At 47.5% G+C, this 6,000-nt stretch overlaps 1 protein-coding gene across 3 annotated transcripts in view; it reads right to left on the reverse strand.

The window, feature by feature from the left end:
• The window catches only part of ZBTB7B (zinc finger and BTB domain containing 7B), a 134,320-nt gene extending 129,438 nt beyond the window's left edge, over positions 1-4,882 (reverse strand). Inside the window, exon 1 of one of the 3 annotated variants that reach the window (XM_078670007.1) lies at positions 3,361-4,882. The gene's annotated coding sequence lies outside the window, so the exon portion shown is untranslated. Of the gene's footprint in view, positions 1-2,429; positions 2,565-3,360 lie in introns of those variants that run through there. The other 2 variants (XM_078670005.1, XM_078670006.1) reach the window with 2 other exon arrangements.
• Positions 4,883-6,000: the final 1,118 nt, after the last annotated feature.

A 6,000-nucleotide genomic window follows, 5' to 3' on the forward strand; every position in this document is an offset into this window, starting at 1 on the left:
AACAGATGGGAGCAGCCTCAGCACCTAACACAGCAACAGACTGAGCACCCACTCACCCACATCTGACGCAAGGACCACAATGCACCGCGCAGGGGTAAAATAAAGGAACAAGTTCTTCGATGTCTGCTTCCAGCGGTTTCGCTCATTGGCCAGGGTGCTCGGATGTGTGCAGCCAGCGGTGCTGTGACGAAAGATTGCAACAGCCAAGAAATGCAGAGCCTGTCCCTTGGCACTGCTGATCACGAGTCATCGCCCACGGTCAAGCACATATAGGATTTTTTACTATACAATTTATAACCCGTATGCAAGAGTCCCACGTTTAGAGACTCTTTGCTGATTCAGCATGGGTTGGGCAGGCAGAGACAACTTCCCGCAAGCCGGTCCGCCCTCCCTCCCTCCATCCTCACCCAAAAAGGGGAAACTGCTAATTAATTAAACATATGCGCTTACCCACTAAAAAAGCCGAAGGACGGGTCTGGACTAATCGCCTATATGGACAGATGGGAGCTGCAGCGAGATGGTGTCCGTAGGGGTGACGCGCGGATGGAATGGGTCCCGGCAGCGCACAGAATGGGGGGCGACGGGCAGGGAAGGCGGGCGGGCGGGCGGTCACTTAATGAGGAAGTGCCCCAAGTCACTCAAGGCGTCCGCGGCGCGCCGAGCCGCAACCCCTCGCACATGACACGACAAAAAGGCACAGAGCAGGCGGGCCGAATTAGGTTCCGTGGCATCCTTTTACCAACAATGAACTCTCTTTAAGAGCCTTTAATTCATTCTTCTCAGAACACTAACGCAATTGTAAGTAATATTATTATACAGTGCCTGCAAAACCAGTTTTGTAGCGCTATGAAGAACAGCTTTACCATACAGCACCATAAATATCGTGGTCACTAGCTTTACACAGACTGTCGTGACACAAATGTGCACTGAATGCCACTCTCACATACCCTCCCTAATTTACGGCCAGTTCGAGGACATTCTACTTTTAAGTATTTTCGAATTATTCATCAACTATTTTCTCATAGGCTAGCCAGGAAACATTATAGATCTTTACTCAGGGGGGCTACAGAAAGGCAAAAGCAATGCAGGTTCTGACCAGCAAACGGGGTACAGATGTACGCAATACGAGCAAGCCACTGGTTTGAGACAGAACAGACCGACTCAGCCTTTCACCGTTCATAGCAGATGAAATGAGTTTCAGGCCGGCAGAAGCAACTCTTTTGGGAACAATTCAGTTTGTACACTGTACTATAGAAATTGCACTTAACGTTACAGTACAAAAAACGTATTTACAAACTACATTTAATCAAAGTCTCTTAATTTCTCGCCAATCATTTAGGGAGAAAATCCCCTCTCGCACTTTCAGGACAGAGCCCTCCCGATCTCCCCAGGCCACCATGGCATGACATACACGTTTATTGTTCGTTTGTTTTTGTTGATTTTTTTTTTTTTTTAAACAAATGGGTACCGGCCTTATCACCCAACAGGTGAAAATATGATTTAAGTAGGAAATCTGAACTCGGGCCAACTGCTTTCAGATTACGCCTCAAGTCCTCCAGCCGGGAATTTGGAAGACAGGAGAAGAAAATGGAAGGAGGAAAAACTGAAATAGCGGAGGAGGGGCGTGTGACAACTAACAGGTAAGCCCAGGTACAGCAACACGCCCGCCGCGGCCGCTCGCGGCAACTGCGTGTGCACCTGACGGAACTCACCGTACCATGGACGTGGCGAGGAGAGCTGGAGAGCCACTGGATATACAAACCCGCCGAGAGCCATAGCCGGCCGTGCGCTCCTCCACCGCCCACTGCAAAAAAGAGTGCAATCATTTTGTTTCTTTTAACATAAAAGAGCAAAAAATAAATCTGGTTGTGGGGTCGAGTGGTGCCAGGACAATCACAAGGAGAGCAACCGCCGTGGTTTACTGCAGGAACCGTCGGATTGGCACGGTTTCGAGTTCTCAGGCCCTTTGAGAATGAAGATCAGTTTCCGGATGCAGCAAACACGTTGATTAAAAAAGACAGCTTTTATTGGGTTGAGAAGACCGAAAGATCGCATGACAATTGTGGCCCGGGGAGAGGTGGGGGACGCACCACTGATGCCGAGAGAATGAAAATACATTTCTATGTAAGCTTGTGGACAACGAAAACTCATTTTTGTTTCCATCCTACTCCGTTTGGCTACCTCTTACACAAAATGTTGATATCCTCAACGTAGCCTGTCTCAAGACAGTGAAGCAAAAGGAGGGACTATGTCATTGAGAGGCAAGAAATGAAGTGCCCAGGTGCCCTTTTTCTAATGACACAGTATGGTTGGGACCACCATAGGACTACAAGGCGAGTAGGAGATGCCTGGTAGCCATAAAGGCATTGGGTGCCCCCCCCCTAACCACCTAAGGATTGTTTAGAACCCCTTGGTGACCGTCTACTCACCTGTCAACGGTTTTGCTTCGTAAGCCCAGTGCACCTGGCGCGCTGTCGTTCACCTTTGGAGCTGGGAAGACAGGTGCGCGGGACCAGCGTCTCCAGGGACAGGTGTGGGCTCTGAGTCTCAGGGAGAGATATGGGTGGGATCAGCGTCTCCCGGGGACAGGTGTGGGCGTTGCTTGCCCAAGGTGAGACTGGGTGGGATCAACGTCACTGGGGTGGGATCAGGCCACAGTCCCTCACAGGTAGGTAGGGTGGGGGAGGGAAGGGAGGACTTTTGTTCCAGTTATTGTTCTGAACTGGGAAACAAGGACACAGGAGAGCGAGCAACTGTTGATGGTAGGCCTCCACTAAACCTGCGCTTATGATATGATCTAAATCCCCAATGGGGCGACAGGCTGTAGGCACCGATGCAATAATGACACGTTTTGGAAAAAGAAACCGCATTAAATTTGGACAGGACTGCGGGGAACACCAGTCTTCAGGAAAGGTAAAATATATATTCCTTTATCGGAAGAGAGCCCTGGAGGTAAGCTACATGATCAGCTACATAAGGTGCAAGGATCTTCAGAATGAGAAATGTGACAGCGCAATCAGTTGAAAGTATGCAAGACCCTTCATAATGAAATACAATATCTACTGAGGGAGCCTTTGAGGTGAGGTGTTGGATACGAGCGACAAAGGCTATGGTCATTAAACATGGACCGCCACTTCAAGGGAACAAGGATACCTAGCATGAGCCATAAAACCACTTCCTTCCATAGGTGAAAGGTCTTTGGAATGTAGTGTGGAAAAAAATGCTTGTTGGAGCAGGAGTTTCAATAAGATGAGAACTAGGGCCATTTTCTTCAAGTTTCTACCAAGGTCTTGGGTATGTAATATGGGATCAGGTCCTTCAGGAAGGAACAACAGTCTTAGAAGTAAAGTATAAACTCACCTCTAAGAGGGTCGACGTAGACTCAGTGCTGGTTCTGTTTTTTCAGATGGGTACAAGGATTGAACTAGTTTATTCACCAGTTCTTCAGTTGTTGTGTCTTTGGAACTTTAGTGTTCACAAGTTTTCACATGGAGCTGGTTTGACTTTACAGGGTTACAGTCTTAGTTTTGGTGATGATTTCATCTTCTTCTGAAACAGGAAGTGGTCTCGGGGTCTCTGCATGGGGTATCCTTCTCCGTCACCTTGGTTGGTGGCCAAAACTTACTTTAGGCAGATTTTGGTTGCAAGACGAACTATACTTTCTGAGGCAGAGGTTGATCCTGGACTCTCTGACAGGTGTCTCCTTCACGCACAGATTACAACACGCTTCAAATATTCAATGCTTGGTTGTTTTTTTGACAGCGACGACAGGTCTCAAACGTTCAGGTGTGATATGTTTAGCCTTCTCGAGAATAAAAGGTAAGCACAAAATGTCCCCAGGATGTGCTCGACTTTCACATGGATAGATTACATACTAAATATTTCGAAGAAGGAAATATTTTAGAACCGTTTTGGAATCCCAGAAAGGTGTCACTCCTTTCAAAGTTGCTCTTTGAGCTCTTGAACAACTTTATTAATCTCAGGAGCAGGCTATTGCATCCGGGTTTCCAGTCGCACCTGTGATGTCTGTAGTTTCTGGGTGACTTTAGGCTTACTGAAGTGCTTGCTCTCAACTTGTTCACAGGTACAGGTGGTATCTACCTGTGCAAACTATACTTCGATTCTCAGAGTAAGGTTAGCTCTTCTGGGTCTTCGCTGGATACTTTTCTTTCTCAGATGCATATTAGGAACTCCAAGTATTGAAGAGGTTGTAACAACTGTCCAGGTTTGCTATTACAATGATCCAGGAAGCTTAGCTGTGCACTCCTGTAAATACCATTGAAGGGCAAAGAGTCCCTGTCCCTAATGTATGGCCGACGTGTCTTCCATATAGTGGCCACTGCCTTTAATGTTCCATGGTGTAAATTCCCTGTAATTCCCAGCGTCCTTGTTTTCCTCTGCTGCACATCCGTGTCCGCCTTTAATTCTGCAATGACTCCCGTCTGTCTGTATTGTTCTCGTCTGTCTGTCTTCTCCCTTCTGCTTCTACTGCCCTTCTCTGCCTCCCCTACCTGCAGGGCTCCCTGGAAGGGCTGCGTATAATGTCTGTTTCTGCTCTTCTCAGACCGCTCTGCGCCGTGCCTCCTCTGGCTGCCGCCGGTCCTCGGTGGGCTGTTCCTTGCTCTTGTCCCTGCAGGGCTGCGGCTCCCTCTTCCCTCCCCCTCACCTGTCCTCTAGCCCCCTCTTAGCAACAGGGAACACCCAAACTGCCACTTCCTGGATTACCCCCTTGCTGCTCTGTCTTGGCCAATCAGAAGGCAAAGTCATTCCCCACACCTTGCCTTCCACCCCCAGGGTCCCTGCAGCCCCCCTCCCTCCCCTCACCTGGCACAGGTTGCCAAGCCTGCACCGCATAGCTCCTCCTCCTGCCCACACCTCCCATGTTCTGCTACTCAAGACGCTAAGAAGGTCAGTCCTTTTTCTATGACTACACCAAAGGGGGGAGGGGGTCAGTAAATCACGCAGAGCCACGTGACAGGCGAATATTGTAGACATCTTGGAATATTAATATTTGTTGATTGGTCCGAGTTAACGTTCCTAAATCCGTGATAATATTAGTCATCTGAAAGGACTCTGTTTTATTTTCACTAACATTAGTAATTTAAAATAATTGTGATATTTTCAAATCAAGATTAACGATTTAAAATAGACGATATGTGACTACGCTACATAATGCAATTTAAGCCTCAATGAAAAACGTTTAGGAAAAGCGCCTGTTATTTTTTATCTCTGTCGACCTCTTCTACCGATTTCAAGATGACTGTTGCTGTTCATATGACGCCCATTGTACGTCGTCACGCCTCCTGCACTCACTGCTTCTTTTATGTTTATGCTACCAAGGAAACCAGACTCCAGCAACCAGGAAGCGGCTTTCCTGGTTTCTTGCCTTCTCATTGGGTGGTGCCATACAGGTGAGTCGCCTCTTTGTGATTGGCTGGAGCAGTAGTCCGTCAAGCCTCTATGGAGCTGCGAGTTCCATCCTCCTTCACGCTATAAAGCCAGTCCGCCCTCGGGGTGAGGCGGGAGAAGGTGAACAACATGGGCGGGTCGATGGACTTTGGCACTGAGAATGTAGGGCAAGCAAGGGCGGCAGCCTTAAATGGGAAACGCCTTGTGACGAAGAGTGGAGCCCACCACAAAAGAAAATAATTTGAAAGACGTTAGGTGGTTTAGTCCGTGGTTCTGCTTTCCATTATTGGCCTTTAATTTATGTTTTTAAATCGGGGGCCACTGGAATTATGTGATTGTGCGCCGCTGTGACTTTTCGCATAATTATATAGTTTCCCTATTTGTCACATAATCCATGATCTGCCACATAATCTTTATTTTTTAACAAAAAAATGTTTCTACCTCAAACGGTTAAAAAGTTACTAAATACGCAGCTCTGAGAGGCCCTTGCACAGGTTGTGTTCACCTTTTTTGCTGCTTATTGCTATATTTGTGTTTTAAACTGTAATAATGAGGTGCAACCAATGTCCAGACACTTAAAAAGTGTAAAAA

Source organism: Lissotriton helveticus, chromosome 12, assembly GCF_964261635.1.
Source record: "Lissotriton helveticus chromosome 12, aLisHel1.1, whole genome shotgun sequence".
Taxonomy (NCBI): Eukaryota; Metazoa; Chordata; class Amphibia; order Caudata; family Salamandridae; genus Lissotriton; species Lissotriton helveticus.